A 15,620-nucleotide genomic window follows, 5' to 3' on the forward strand; every position below is an offset into this window, starting at 1 on the left:
AGTGAAGTGCACAAGGAGGAGAGAGATCTGCCACCTGAGGCTCCCACTAACATCCTGGAGACACCTCTTTGCAATGATGGAGCTCAGGCAGCTGGTGGGCAGGTTCAGGCAGAGCACCTGGGACTTACCAGGTGCACTGGGATGAGACTCATGCCCAAGAGAGGCTTGGAAGCAGATTGAACAGAAAAGGTTCAGAAGGAGTGTGGCGAATATGTAGAGGTGATGGGTCATTCTGGCAGGTTGTCAGCATGAGACAGGTCCTGGCTGTGGAGCGGGAGGGCTGCAGGTGTAAGAAGGTGTAGGCAGCTAGGACTTCCTCTGCCCCACCCAGCAAGTGACCAGTGTTGTCAGGGTCACAGAGCTCAGAGGTTAAGAATGCAGGCTTTGCAGTCAGACAGGAGGTCCTGACTCAACCTCTTCCTGGCTGTGTGAACATGGACAAGTTTACTTAACTCCTTTGAGCCTTAGTTTCCTCATTAACTGGGTGGAGACTAAAGTACCTAAATCACAGGTCATGGTGAGAATTCAATACAACAACGTATATCAAATATTAATCATAGTGCCTGGCATTCAACAAAAAATTGTTATCATTATTACTTTTTTTTCTTTCAGGGATTATTTTTGGACCTCAAGAAGAACAGGAGTATTTCTGTTGGCAGCCAGGAGAGGTATACACAAGAAGGGCAGGACAGATTCTACAGCTCTATTTTATGGGCCATCACCTGTCTTTGTCCCTTTTTACTTCAGTAGGGTATGTGGGAGCAATAAGGCAAGGGTGGCCCTTGGTTACATGAAGTCTTTCAAATGCTTCCAAAGCACAGAGGCTTCCTTCTTCTCAGGATGGGGCTGGAGATGAGGTCCCCCATTCCCTGCTCTTCCTCAGGGCATTCTTACCAAGCTTCCCTCTCATACCAGTTCCTTACAGCTGGCCTTATGGTGTGAAAAGGGGCCCAGACAGCTAAAGTCAGATCTGGCCAGGCAAATCCTTGAGGTCCCAGAATGCTCTGCCCAGAGCCAGGCGTCCTCATGCTGAGGCCTTGGGCTTACAGACCTGAGTACTTCCTATGGGAGATATGTGGTCCCAGAGGTAAGTCCTTGTAGGGTCCTATGGATCTCAGGCTTTGAGCTGTGTTGCACCCATAGCTGCTGATGTACATGAGGATTAAAAAAATGCTACTCTTAGAGGTAGCCTCAGGGAGGGGCTAGACATCTACATCACCTCTGGGGGTGGCTCAAGAATCAGAGCAAGGATTTGAACAGTATTTCCACAGGTCAAGGGACAGCTGTCTTCCTCCCAGTCCCCCCACAGATCTTGGTTTCACCTCAAAATAAATGTTGAACCAAGATTTCAAGAAGAACTGAAGGGAAGGGAGCAAATTATGGATCTTCCTGGGGCAATTGTAGGTCTTGGTCTGAGCCTGATTCAGTATGGGTCCTTAAAACAAACTGTGGCAGAGGCTGCTAGCAGCCAAGGCCATCTTGTTCTTGCCTTCCTTGTCACCCATACAGACTATATTTCCCATACTCCTTTGCAGCTAGGCATGGTCATGTGACTGAATTGTAGCCAATGGAATATGAGTAGGAGTGATGGGCACCACCTCCAGGCCTGGCTCATCAAAACGTCTCAGGTTCACACCCATGTGTTCTTTACTGTGTTAGGCAAATAAAGATAATGCACAGGGTAAAGCTGTGTGTTATAATGACAGTGTTCATCCAACCATGATCCCTGTGGAAGTGAATGGAGGAGAGCCCCTAGGCTGGCTCATTCACTGCTCAAAAATGATATAAGACTAAGAAGTAAACATCCATTGTATACTTGGATTGTTATGAATTTTGGGGTCCGTTTGCTACAGCAGTGCACTTATACTAACTCACAAAGGATCATACTTTTGAGCTAGAGAGACAGTCCCTAGTTCTTGTCCTGTATAAGTCTATAAAGTCTATTCTCTCTTTCTATATATATAGAATATGTATATGTATATATATATATATGTATTTTTGTTGCCCAGGTTGGAGTGTAGTGGTGTGTTCTCGGCTCATTGCAAACTCCACCTTCCAGGTTCCAGTGATTCTCCTGCTTTAGCCTCCTGAGTAGTTGGGATTACAGGCACCTTCCATCATGCTTGATTAATTTTTGTATTTTTAGTAGAGACAGGGTTTCACCTGTTGGCCAGGCTAGTCTTAAACTCCTGACCTCAAGTGATCTGCTTACCTCAGCCTCCCAAAGTGCTGGGATTACAGGCATGAGCCACCATGCCTGGCTCTATTCTAAGTATTCACAGTAATTATGTTCTATTATATAAAGTGGTTATGAGCATTGATTTAGCAAAGCTGAGCCATTGCTTCTCAGGGCAATACAGGCTTCAGTTTCTGTGAACTACTAGACACAATATTTTTGTTAATGATCAATATACAAACTTGTTTTGTGGGTGTTTCTGCTTTAAGACACCATATTTAAATATATCGTTGGTTTGTTAACAATGGACTCATAGCCAACAGCATTATAACTCTGCCTGAATGAAACTTATCTAACACACATATGATTTGCTCCCTAAGGCACATCGCAGCCTTTTTGCATTTAAAACACTAGATAACACAACAGCAGTCTGCTTGGGGACCATTTTAAACAGTTAAATCACCAAGAAAAGCATAAAAATGCAAAAAATGTGGCATTAAATAGACTGCAAAAAGGGCACTTGTTTACAGTACGATAGCCAAAACAAGAAGGCAGGGCATCGCCTTGCTCGACCTCAGCTGGGAATGCATGCATCCTGGGCCGCAAATATTTCGCCTGTCTGTGCCTGTGCAGGAATTACCTTGAAAGAGCCATTGAGGGAGGAGATGGAATTCAACTCTGGAGGTGGGGCTTTGACCTGATTACTTCCTATGGGAGATACGTGGTCCCAGAGGTAACCCCTCCTAAGGGCCTGTGGGGGGATTGAGAGGAAGAGAGTTGCCCCTTGACCCATGGAAATACCGTTCAAATCCTTGTTCTGATTCTTGAGCCACCTTCAGAGGTGATGAAGATGTCTAGCCCCTCCCTAAGGCTACCTCAAAGTGTAGCATTTTTTAAATCCTCACGTACTGGACCAAATTGAGGAGCAGCTAAAGCAGGTCAGGAACAGAAGCACCTCCCCATGAGACACACCTGCCAGTGTGCCCTATGAGTTTCTCTTGCCATGGCGACACCCAAAAGTTATTGCCCCTTAGCATGGCAACCCGAGAGCTGCCACTTTCATTCTAGAATTTTCTTCATAAACCACCCCTTAATGTGCATATAGTTAAAAGTGGGTATAAATATGAGTGCAGAACTGCTTCTGAGCTGATACTCTGGGCACACAGCGTGTAGGGAATTCCTGTTCTGCAAAAAGCAGTCCCTCTGCTGCTGCCGTACACTGCTGCTTCAATCAAAGTTGCTGTTTAACGCTCCTGGCTCAGCCTTGAATTTTTCCTGGATGAAACCAAGAACCCTCCTGGGCTAAGCCGCAAGTCTGGAGCTTGCCTATCCTGCATCACCATCAGTATGGACTTGGGGGTTACAAATAGCTGCATTTGCAAACATGGAATCCATGAATGGTGAAGATAGACTATCACTGGGTACCACCGGAATTCTCTGACCTGATATTTTCATATGCAAATCCTGACTGCTAAGGAGGATTGGGAGCAGGTGGATTGCCGGAAGTCTTAGGCTAGTACTAGGAATATGGGGTGGGGTGTGGAGAACTGTGTGTGGCTTCCGGTGGGTCAGTACCTGCTGCCTCTGCTAGTACTGCTCATGCATGAACACCTTTGGCTGAAGGTAGCACCAGGGTCTGGCCATCAGGCTGCAATTAATTTAAAAGTGATGGAGACTGGCGGGATCCAGGATAACCAAGCTCTTGGCAGCTGCTTTTTAAGACAAGACCAACTCATGAGACGATTTTTAGTCACATGAACGCACCATGTGACTCTCTTACTTCACGGCTTTGTAACTATTGTTCTGTCTGTGTGAAACTCCACACCCTTTCTCTTCTTTTTCTTCTTCCTGTCATATTGCCTGCCTTCCACCCATCTAATCTTGGTCCGTTCTTCCACATTTAGATTCCGTGTTGGCCAGGGTTTCACCTGTTAGCCAGGCTAGTCTCAAACTCCTGACCTCAAGTGATCTGTTCATCTCAGTCTCCCAAAGCGCTAGGATTACAGGCATGAGCCACCGTGCCTGGCTCTATCCTAAGTATTCACAGTAATTATGTTGTGATCACTTGGATGAAGTGGTCCAGCTCCACATCTCTCAGTATCCAGTATTTCCTCCAGTTCATGGTATTAGGTAATTTTCTCTCTCCCCAACTGAACTTTCAGTAAACTCCATAAGGGTAGGAACCGAATCTATTATTGCATCCCAAAGAAAACTGCCTTAAATAAGGATGATGTATGTTGACTCTCAGAAATAAATATTTTAGAGAGTCAGTCTCAACATTGTTTCAATTCAGTAGCTTGGGGATGTAACTAAGGACCCAGTTTCCTTTGCTCTCTCTGCTCTGCCTTCTGTGTGTCAGCTTTGCCCTAAGACAGGCTCCTGCTTTGGTTACACGATATCTGCTAAGAGTCTCTGGGATACTTGTTTGGCTGCTTCATGTGCTGAGAGAGAAAGAGAGCAGACTGTTCCTCCTCTGACCGTCCAACAGAAGTCCTGGGTTTTTATCTGATTGCATGATCTGAAGTCATACACCTACCTTTGAACTGTAGAAAGAGGAAATGGATTACCCATTAATCTAAATGATTAATTTAAATCCTGGAGATAGGATGGGATCAATTGTACAAGACTGGCATAGCTGCTCCGAAGGAGGGGAGAGAGGGAGCGGGTCCTGAGGAGGGCAACTGTAGCATTTTATAGAGTGAGGGTGGCAGGAGGAAGGACTGGGGGCAGGAAGGCCCCTCAGAGAGCATGTCCCAGAAAGGGATCCTAGGCAGGTTACTAGAGAAGGGTCTCAGATTCACATGGACCAAGAGTGAAACCATTTACTTCTTACTGAAGTGGAAGAATTTGCAGCAAGGCAGGCACTACTTTTAGGATGAGGGTAGAAACAGAGCTAGAACACGTCTATCAAGGGGAAGACAGCAACATGAGATGAGGTGGGAGAGCTGGGGGGCAACCAAATAATGCAGAATTTTGGAGGCCATTTCAAAATTTGGGGGATTAAACATGAGAACTGAAGAAGCAACTTCAACTTCTGCACTGAGTGATAGGAATGTTGCTCATCTGTCAAAATCCTTTCTTGTTAACACCACCACCAAATAATATTAGTAATAATAATAACAATAAATAAAATAGGGCAGCTGCTCAGATGTGTTTACTGATTGCCAGGTCTTTGCTTCTTCAAGGGAAGTGACTGTTTAAGACCAGGCCCCTCAAACTGGGATGCGTCGTCTCCTTTGGGAATGGTGGCCCAGGGAAGCATGTTAAACCACAGGATGAACTTGGTATATCTTCATGGGATATGTTTACTTAGTGGTAAGTAATTTAAAATATTTGGACAGTAAAACAGGGATACATTATGAAGCTGTAGGATATAAATTCTGCATGCTTTTTTTTTTTCTTTCTTTTTATTTTTTTGAGATGTAGTCTTACTCTGTTGCCCAGGCTGGAGTGCAGTGGTGTGATGTTGGCTCACTGCAACCTCCGCCTCCCAGGTTCACGCGATTCTCATGTCTCAGCCTCCCAAGTAGCTGGGATTACAGGTGTGCACCGCCACGCCGGGCTAATTTTTTATATTTTTAGTAGAGAGGAGTTTTCACCATGTTGGCCAGGCTGGTGTTGAATTCCCAACCTCAGGTGATCTGCCCGCCTCAACCTCCCAAAATGCCAGGATTACAGGCATGAGCTATTGCGCCCGGCCTTTGCATGCATTTTTAAGCTCAATGTTAGGTTTTAGGTAACGTTTGAGTTTGGAGATAGGTGAGAGGGAGGCTAGGGTGAGTGCATAGAATATTCAAGACCCTTTCTGGTACACATCTGGGGGTCTGAGTTCATTTTCCTCTGCCACTTGGGGTACATTGGGGGAAACGAAAACTACCCGCTTCCATGGGCAAAGCCACTGATGACTGAGCTTCAGGGCTGGGCGCTAAGCCACTCTTTTATGACACCACAATACCACAGCTCCAGGTTAGGAGGCAGGTCCCTCCTCCCTTCACCACATAGTAATAAGAGCCTCAGGGACTTTGGGCAGGTAATACTGGCCCTTGGATCTAGCCAAGACAGAAGCCTCTACATTCGGTGAGACCTGTGCTCCAGCTAGTTTTCTTACAGCGAGCTAGGTGCTAGAGCCTGCCCAGTCCCAAACACGTGCCATCTGAACCTCTCTGGCTATGGCCCAAGTGAAGGGTGGGGATGGTGCCTGGGGTCCGCCCACGCACCCTGCCTGTCAGTAGCTTCTGTGCAGTAAAGGTTATGTTTGTTTCAGGTGATTGCCTTTTTCTTTTCTTTCTCTCCCTTTTCTTTTTCATAAATCTCTGTTCTTGGCATCCTTTTCCCCCTTACCAGTACACTTTCTGTTCTCTGCATTTCTTCTAGACAATGGGTGCTAAGCTTTTAATCGCTGTGCTTTTTCTCAAAGTGCCCACTCAAATCAGGAGGGACGTGTCTACTTGGTTATTAAATGAGTTTTTGTCCCGGAGGACTATAAGGAGGTGAAAGGATTTGGAATTCTTGTTCTTTTTTTATGAAGAACTTTCTCTGTTCTTTCATGGGTCGTTCTTTTTTTTTTTTTTTTTTTTTTTGATGGGAGTCTTGATCTTGGTAGCTTGGGGATGTAAGGCTCAGTGCAGTGGCGCGATCCCGGCTCACTGCAACTTCTGTTTCCTGGTTTCAAGCAATTCTCCTGCCTCAGCCTCCCGAGTAGCTGGAACGACAGGTACGCACCACCACGCCCAGCTAATTTTTTGTATTTTTAGTAGAGACAGCGTTTCACCATGTTGGCCAGGATAGTCTCGATATCTTGACTTCGTGATCCACCGGCCTCAGCCTCACAAAGTGCTGGGATTAGAGGTGTGAGCTACCATGCCCGGCCCCATGGGTTGTTCTTAAATGATCAAGTTCTGAGGGCGATGAACCTCTTGATATCTGTGAGTGTTTGAAACATCCTGGCTGTGCCTCTGCACCGGCCTTTCCTGGTTTGTGTTTTGAAATTCAGCAGAGCGGCCTTTCTCCCACAAAGTGAGACCTATTCTGTATGGACCTGAGAGAGGAAGGAAATGTCAGACAGGTGGAGTTATGAGAATTACACAGAGGAAACAGTCAAATGTCATTGTATAACGAATTCAAGTGTAATAGAAATTAAATAACTTACAGTGAGCCATTTTGCATTTATGTGCCATCTTTCATCTGACCATGGAAAACATGAATCTTTTCAGGTCCCTGGTCTGGTTTATGCTAGGAGTCCTGCCCATGTTTGTTTTGTTTATTTTTTTTTCCCCTCCTTCCTAAGGCAAAGAAAGAGTAACTGACTTATTCAAGTTTGTACAATAGCTCCTCAGTTTTGAGAGAAGTTGCTGTTGGTGTTATTTTCAGGCCCTTGGGACAGGAGAAAGGGTTGGAAAACAAAGATCACTTTTCTCTGGCCAAATGGAGTCACCCAGCGAAGTACATTCCCGATGGGCCAGCTCTTTCAGGTGAGCACATCGATTCAGTTCAACAATATGAGAACAAAACAAAAAAAAACCACTGTGGCCAGGCGCGGTGGCTCAAGCCTGTAATCCCAGCACTTTGGGAGGCCGAGGCGGGTGGATCACGAGGTCAAGAGATCGAGACCATCCTGATCAACACGGTGAAACCCCGTCTCTACCAAAAATACAAAAAATTAGCTGGGCATGGTGGCGCGTGCCTGTAATCCCAGCTACTCAGGAGGCTGAGGCAGGAGAATTGCCTGAACCCGGGAGGCGGAGGTTGCGGTGAGCCGAGATCACGCCATTGCACTCCAGCCTGGGTAACAAGAGAGAAACTCCGTCTCAAAAAAAAAAAAAAAACCACTGTGACCTGTGCTTTCCGAGCATGTTTCTAGTGAGAGGCAAGGGTGTGGCATGGCCTTTGCCCATGGGATCCCTGACTATTGGCTCAGGAATTTTTTCTGGTTTATTTTATGAATGCTGCTGAACACTTGCAGGACGTATTTCAGGGGTTGAAGGCAGGTCTTTGAAGGTAATGGTGTCGGAGTTTGGGGATAACATGAAAACGCCAGCAGCATTTAGGAAGAGGGGGTGGGGTGTATTCCATTTGGTGATCCTTGTTCTTCCAGATCCCAATTCAACTTTGTCCATGGAATAAATTAAATACTTCTGGAAGCTAAATTTCTGTCACTTATGGGTCTCACTTGATAAGGTTTATGGAGATCACTTCATCTCTCTATGAATGCCTATGTATGTATGCATGTATAATTTACATCTACTCTAATTCCACAAGAGATGTTAGGGGTCTTACAACAAATGTTTTAAGTGAAAACCAAAGATCAAAAACAACAGAAAAAGAGAGGGGAAAATGTACTTCAAGTGGTAATGAATATAGCCACTATCATTGAGTACGAGTTTTAACCCTAAACCCACGCCAAAAGAAGCAGGTTGGAGAGAAGGCAAACCCAGCAAGTTATGTTACACGTTTTGTCTGGTAGAAAGAAAGGAGTGAGAAAACTTGTCTAGGACTGCACTGATTTCTGAAATAAATTTATATTAAAGACCTGAATACAAAGCACATGGGAAAACACAATGACTATATTTTTTGCAGCACTTTTGCAACAAATGCTGCTCTGTGTGTGTGTGTGTGTGTGTGTGTGTGTGTGTGTGTGTGTGTGTGTAGGGTGTGGGGAGGGGGGCAACTGTGACATTTCACCACTCTCAGGAATTCTCTTCTATCCTCCCTCTCCCTTTGAGGATGAGGGGTTTAGGGTGGATTGGGTGCAGGCAGGCAGTTGTCTTCATTACAGTTTTTGGTTGCAGGCAATAAAAACAGTGTCTGGCCAACTTAAGCAGAAGGGGAAACCTTTCAGAGGATGGAGTGGGAGAACCAGTCTTGGTTAACACCCGGCATCCAGGCAGCAGGTCCTGGAGGACCATCCCTTGAGGGCTCAGCAGCTGATGGGCAGCCTGCAGCTCTTCCTTCTGATCTCACTGTGCCCAAGACGAAGTCCCAGAAAAAGTCAAGGCAGCAAAGCTTGGGTCATATGGCAGCTCCTTGGGTAGGGGATATCAAGGTTCTGGGACAGCCCCCACTGAAACTGCACACAGTAAGGATAGAGAAGTCCCCTAAAAGAAATTGGAATGCCGTTATCAAAGGAAGGATTTAGTTCCAGCAGGGCACTCTAACTCCAGCCCAAGATGGTTTTGCTTAAAGAAATTCTGTGATTCAAAAGTAAAGCTGCTTTTCACAGGATTCTGTTATCTGAGCTATCCTAGTGATGTTTTCATGCTTAACTGACCTGATGATTGTCTAGTGATCAACCTGAGAGCCTGCAGAATATGTATGTTTTGTCATCTGGAAATGGGCCCTTTATTCCTGGGCCTTCTGTGACAAATGACCACAAACAAGGTGACTTAAAACAGCAGACATGTGCGCTCTCACGGTTCCAGAGGCCAGAAGTCAGAAACCCAGGTGTGCACAGCCCATGCTCCCTCAGAAGCCTCTAGGGAAGAATCATTCCCTCCCTCTTCCTAGCTTCTCGCGGAAGCCAGCAATCCTTGGCCTGTCCCGGGACCTTTCCAGTCTCTGCCTCCCTTGTCAACATGGCTTCTTCCTTATGTGTCTGTGATTTCCCACGGCACTTCCTTCTCTGTGCGTTTTTCCTCTTTCTTAAGGACATTAGATTTAGTGCCCACTTCAATCCAGTATGACTTCATCTTAAAGTATATTTTAATTACATTTACAAATACCCTATTTCCAAATAAAGTCACATTGTAAGATTTTAGATAGACAGGCATGTCGAACCACACTACTCAACCTCATACAGGCAGAGAATGGAGTTCGCTCTTCTAGTGATTGAGGAACTCAGGTTTAGATACAAAAAAAAAAAAAAAGGGTCTGATCTGGAATCCATTCAGAAAGAAGTTTTCTTCACTGAAAATTAACAGGGACTTCTTTTTGTCTGACTCAAAACATTTTAAATGTGCTTAGATTTTAAAATAGGAAAAAAGAGGATATTATAAGATTCTTAGAGGCCAGGTGCAGTGGCTTATGCCTGTAATCCCAGAACTTCGAGAGCCTGATGCAGATGGATCATTTGAAGTCAGGAGTTTAAGACCAGCCTGATCAACATGGTGAAACCCCATCTCTACTAAAAATACAAAAATTAGCTGGGCTTGGTGGCATGTGCCTGTAATCCCAGCTACTTTGGAGGCGGAGGCAGGAGAATTGCTTGAACCCAGGAGGTGGAGGTTGCAGTGAGATGAGATCGTGCCATTGCACTCCAGCCTGGGTGACAGGAGAAGATTTCATCTCAAAAAAAAAAAAAAAAAAAATCTTAGACTAGACACCAAGTTTTCAAGACTTAGTGTATAGGGAGTCCAACCTGGAGTCAGTTTAAGTTGCTTTGTCATGAGAGAAGAAACGATGTTTACCTTTGGACGAGTCAATAGGTTGGGGCAGGGCTATCCTAGATCTTAAGTGCCCCCATTTGTCTCAGTCACTGTGTTGTCCCCTTGGCTTCAGTCTTAATTTTGTTTTTGTTCTGCCCCTTCTCACTTTCATTTGCTCAAATTTAGAGCTGACCATCCCTGGAGTTATTTTAAAAGAAGAAAAGAAGGGGTCTGGTCTCTATGGGAGATTCAGAAAGAGAACAGGAACTCAGAAACACGATGCATGTGTCCCTCTCAGCTTTTCCATTCACTCTAAGTCACAGAGATGTGACTTAGCCCATGGCAACCCCCAGGCATGACCATTGAGACTTCGCTGGGTGTTAACTCAGCTATTTTTTTCTATTCTCATGTAAACCAGCAGTCATATGGAGAAACGCAATATTTTTCTGGATGCAGGTCTGGCCTATAGGATTAGGGTATGGGGTTTTGAGCAGTGAGGTTGGGATAGTGGACAAGGGCCAGATGGTCAGCGTGAGTGAATGCCATGCTAAACGTGGGCCTTACCCAGGAGGCTATGCTTTCTCAAACTGTGGTGTCAGACCATCTCCATCAGAATCCTTGTGGATACATGTTGAAAATGTAGATTCCTGAGCTCTATCCCAGACCCCCTAAACTGGAATTCAGGGAGTGGTTAATACATGTGCATTTTTTGCAAGCCCCCCAGGAAATTCTTGTGCAAACTCACATTTGAGAACTACTACTACAGGCAATGTGAGCTTGGCAGGTGGTAGCAGGCTGGTGTTTTAGCAAGAGTGTTTTGATACTGGAGGAGGTGAACAAGCTAGGAGGCTGCTTAATAATCCACCGTTTTAACAAAACACTTAATATTATGCTCACTCTGTGCCAAGCACTATTTTAGAAATATTGACTTATTTAATTCCCGTAAGTACCCTAGGAATAAGTTCCATTATTATCTTCACCCTCTGGATGAGGAAATTGAGGCACAGAAACTTGCTAAGATGAAAGGGGTAGTGACCTATTGGAGGAGGGACTTGAGGAAGGGGACGCCAAGCATAACCAGGAGGGGGATGGAACCATTAAACAGAACTGGAAGGTGGAAGGTGCCCTGTGCTTCTGTGCCTATGTTAGCGGTATCTTCCCCTGTCTGTTGTGAGCTTTTTCAAGCTAGGGATGCTGGAATCACTCATAGCTTCCAAAATGCAGCACATGTCAGACTGCACAAGCAAGCAGCAGACTTAAAACCGGGGGGTCAAGGTCCTAGAATCAGCTGTTAATAACTTACTGTGTGGTAGGTTACTATCACTTTCTCCATCAGTAAACTGAAGGCGTTGGGGATGTGATGTTTCTCCCACTGTAAAATGGGCAAGGCCACAGGGCTGCACAATTCTGGGGTGGGGATGGATGAGCATCCACTTGGTTCTCCCAAATTTGATGTGAGCAATGCAACCTGGGATTGTACAGGATGGGGTTACAGAAGAGGAGGACGGACTGCAGGAGTACCTGTCCGGGACTGAATGAATTAATATAGGTAAAGTGTTTAGACTATGCCTGGGGCTTGCAAGTGTTGGTATTATTGTTATTATTATCTCTCGATTTCTTTCAGCTTGAACATCCAGCATCAGAGATCCTTTGATTCCCTCCTTCCCTGAGACAGGAATAGCGGATTCGAACTTGAAGGATAAAAATTGCAGCACTGTTTACAATAGCAAAGACCTGGAACCAACCCAAATGCCCATTGATGATAGACTGGACAGGGAAAACGTGGCACATATACACCATGGAATATTATGCAGCCATCAAAAACGATGAGTTTGTGTCCTTTGTAGGGACATGGATGAACCTGGAAACCATCATTCTCAGCAAACTGACAGAAGAGCAGAAGATCAAACACCACATGTTCTCACTCATAGGCGGGTGCTGAACAATGAGAACACATGGACACAGGGAGGGGAGCACTACACACTGGGGTCAGCTGAGGGGAAATAGGGGAGGGATGGTGGGGGGTAGGGAGCTGGGGAGAGATAGCAAGGGGAGAGATGCCAGATGTGGGTGATGGGGAGGAGGGCAGCAAATCACACTGCCACGTGTGTACCTATGCAACAATCTTGCATGTTCTTCACATGTACCCGAAAATCTAAAATGCAATAAAATAAAAAATAAAAAAAAATAGTCTATGGGGAGACAATTTTCTCTCTTCGGTAGTTTGCTCCTCCTACCCAGTTACCTCTACTCAATTCCTTTGGCCCGGTTTCTAGCATCGTCTTCACCAAAAATTCCTCCCTCCCGGTAAATGAGGAAAGCACAGGCTTTGGCAGAGGTTGACATGCCCAGCACCGTCTCTGCTGAGCTATAGATGGTCAAAGTCAAACGTGGACAGTACTTTTCTTCATGGAGGCTGCTTTGCCTAATGTTAAACGTCATGGAGAAAGGGAGATGGGTGTTCTCAAGCCACTTCTGTATAATGATTTTATTTTTAAAAATCTGGACTAAAGAAAATATTTCCTGCTCTTCCTAAACAATATTAATCAGGCAAAGCCATTTTGATCCATTTTTCTGAGCACACTTCAACCTGGAAATGTTGCCTTCCGAGAAATTTCAAGGAAATCAGTTTCTTATTTTTTATTCATTCAAGCAATTTTTATTAAGTGTTTATTTACTACACATGGAGTTATGTTAGCATGTCAATGACCCTGTATGCTATTTACATAGACCTGACGTAAGACTGGTTTTGCAATCCTCTACAGTACACTCACTTTGCTGCCTCTGCGAGCCTTGGTTTTCTAGTCTAACTCACAGGGATGTTCTGGGGATCAAACGTTTTATTAAACATCATGGATAACACATGTAAGTGGGAAATGTCAATACTAGGAATGTGCTGTCAGGGCAAGCCTTAACTCTGTAGATAACCTTACAATTCTTTCTAGTTAATGACACATTTAGATGATTTCTCTCAGGACAGGCAACAGGAGAGAGCCTGTGTTGTCAAAGCGGGAAAGCTGCCTTGGTCTGTCTTTAAGTCTACTTGCTCGGCCACTAGACTTGCTTGAAAACCCTTTAGGGAGTGGGACCTACCCCCCAACTTTCTGTACAATTTTCCAAGTCGGTAATCCTCCAAGGCCACTGACTTCCAAAGTTTTTCACCAACTATGAATGCTTCCCCAGTCATATAATATAAGAAATTATCAATGACTATTTTCTTATATGACACCATCATAAGACACCTGCTGGTCTGCAGGAAAACATCCTTCTCCCCACCCCCTCAGTGATGGACTCTGGAAAGTTGACCTGAAAGGAAAGAATGGTGAGGGGAGGTAACCTAACATAACATTTCTCAGTAGACCTATTTGATTCCTGTTGGACATGGGCTTAAATAATTGGACTAGTTAGTGAAGGAATGGAGGGCTGAGGTAAGGCTTCTTTCTTGGGCTATTTGCCAAGTCAGAGCTGAGAGGCATGAGGACAGTCAACGTCCTTCTTGGGCTGCTCTCCACCTGAGATACATCCTTGGTTAGCCCATAAGGTCGTGAGTTTTGAAAGGCACCAGCATGACAGGGCCCCATTCACAAGTCTCTAGGCCACTCTAGGAATTCCATAAAGATCCTAGAAGACACTGACTGCTCTTGAGGATCTCATGAGATCTCCTTCCTCTCAGGCCCATCCTACTCATTCAGTAAGCCCACAGACTTCAGACTGGAGCAGAACACAGGTTGATTTTCTGGGCCACTGTAGACCTGGCCTCTCCCTACATCTGCACAGCCACATGTGGCTGCTGAGCACCAGGAAAGTGGCCCGCCTGTATTAAGATGTGTCGTAAGCATGGATTAGTCACCAGAACCTGAAGACGTGGTGCTGCCATAAGAATGTAGAATAGCTCATTCACAGTTCTAAATGTTGATTACATATTGAAATGGTGATATTTTGCATATATTGAGTTAAAGAATATTTTAAAAGTAAGTCCACTTGTTTTTCAAACTTGTTTCTAACATGGCTATTAGAAAATTAAAAATTATTCAAGTGGCTCATAATCTATTTCTATGGGTGAGTGCCGGTCTCAGTTCCAAGCTCTGATTTGAAGAGCCTTGGAACTCAGATCGAGAGGTTTGGTCAGAAGAGACAGACAGGCTTACTTCAACAAGGCCATCATTCACTTGCTGTGAGCTCAGGGCCTGTGATGATATCATGGACTCAATCATATTTCTTATTTGACTTGTTTAAAAAAAAAAACAAAACTGAAATCCTATGAATTGTTGGGGTTTTAGCACCTTATTTTGAAAAGAGCTCCTTCTGTTATGGGTTGAACTGTGTCTACCCAAAATTCATGTATGGAAGCCCTAACCCATAGTGCCACAAATATGACTGTATTTGGCGATAAGGGCTTGAAAGCAGTGAGTAAGTTACAAACAAGGCCACTGAAGTGGGCCCTAATCCAATCTGACTGGCGTCCTTCCTTATAAGAAGAGGAAATTGGGCACAAAAGAGATACCATGAATGCCATAGAGCCGAAAGATCATGTTGGGGGGGGACACAGTAAGAAGGCAGCTGTCCGTCACAAGTCAGGAGACCTCAGAGAAAAACCAAACCTGCTGCCACCTTGAGCTTGGACTTCTAGCCTCCAGAAAGGAGAGAAAATTAATTTTTGTTGTCTGAGCCATCCAGTCTGTGGCTTTTTGTTATGGCCATGCTAACAAACGAATACCCTAGCCTATTTCATGGTAGAACTGGAGAAAGCCTGGTGACAAGAGAACAATTTCTCCACGGCCAGAAACCTGCCTTCCTGGATCAATCTTTTGGGACCTGAAAGACAGCTACGAATGTTTCTCCTGTTGCTCCGCCTCAGCTCAGTGTCTGTTTTCCAGTCCCAGGTCCACGTTGTATGCTCCTCTGCCTCCTCTTCTAGTTACAGTCCTTTTTGTTCTCTGACAGATGATGAAGATTTAAGGAGCGGCAGCATCAGAGAACTGTGTTTCGAAGATTTGAGGGAAGGGCTGAACTCAGGATTTTATACTAGATTTGTGTAAGCACACAAGATTCCTTTTTTCTCTGCCCCGAATTTAATCATCACA

This window comes from Sapajus apella, unplaced genomic scaffold (assembly GCF_009761245.1).
Source record: "Sapajus apella isolate SASKATOON/1434 unplaced genomic scaffold, GSC_monkey_1.0 scaffold38, whole genome shotgun sequence".
Taxonomy (NCBI): domain Eukaryota; kingdom Metazoa; phylum Chordata; class Mammalia; order Primates; family Cebidae; genus Sapajus; species Sapajus apella.